Below are 636 nucleotides of genomic sequence, written 5' to 3'. Positions count from 1 at the left end.
GCTACTTAGGCTGGACAACAGGATCAATTTTAACAATGTTTTACTTTGGAGCTCTGTACAGTTACTGCCTTTTTGCTTTTTACTCTACTGTAGGGCAACACTGCTTTAGAGAAGCGCAGCTCAAGCTTGGTCCAGCACAGTCATCCAGTGAGTCACTTACAGTACAGTAATAGTCTGAATAGAGTCACAAGACACCTCTCTCTCTCAAGACACATTTGTCTGTCTGACACTTCTCTTGGTGACAGGTGCATGGTACGCTACCTGCTGTGATGTTCACATAGCAGACGGAGAAAAGTTCACGTCAATGACACCGTGTGTTTGACCCTTGCCAAAGGCTCCGCTGGGATTCGAACCCAGGATCTCCTGTTTACTAGACAGGCGCTTTAACCAACTAAGCCACGGCGCCACACAAACTGCAAGCAGTAGACATTCCATTCTATACAGTTCTTACAGTATACTGTAGCACACAGGCAGGGAAGCCGGTAGGGAGGGACAAAGGGGTCAGTTCTTCCGGGCCCAGGGAGACAGAGGGCCCACAATTGGGTCCTCATTACATTGTATGCCTTGGTTCGGGGGTTCATTCAAATGACTTTATCCCGGGCCCATGAAAAGCTCTCAGCGGCCCTGCACGGAGGA

At 49.1% G+C, this 636-nt stretch overlaps 1 non-coding gene across 1 annotated transcript; it reads right to left on the bottom strand.

The window, feature by feature from the left end:
* Positions 1 to 332: 332 nt before the first annotated feature.
* On the bottom strand, positions 333 to 406 carry trnat-agu (transfer RNA threonine (anticodon AGU)). The gene has a single exon. It is a non-coding gene; the product is annotated as a tRNA-Thr (tRNA).
* Positions 407 to 636: the final 230 nt, after the last annotated feature.

The sequence above is a fragment of the Engraulis encrasicolus genome, chromosome 3 (genome assembly GCF_034702125.1).
Source record: "Engraulis encrasicolus isolate BLACKSEA-1 chromosome 3, IST_EnEncr_1.0, whole genome shotgun sequence".
NCBI classification, from domain to species: Eukaryota; Metazoa; Chordata; class Actinopteri; order Clupeiformes; family Engraulidae; genus Engraulis; species Engraulis encrasicolus.
Note: the sequence above shows the minus strand (reverse complement) of the source record. Positions and strands in the feature narration are given on the sequence as shown.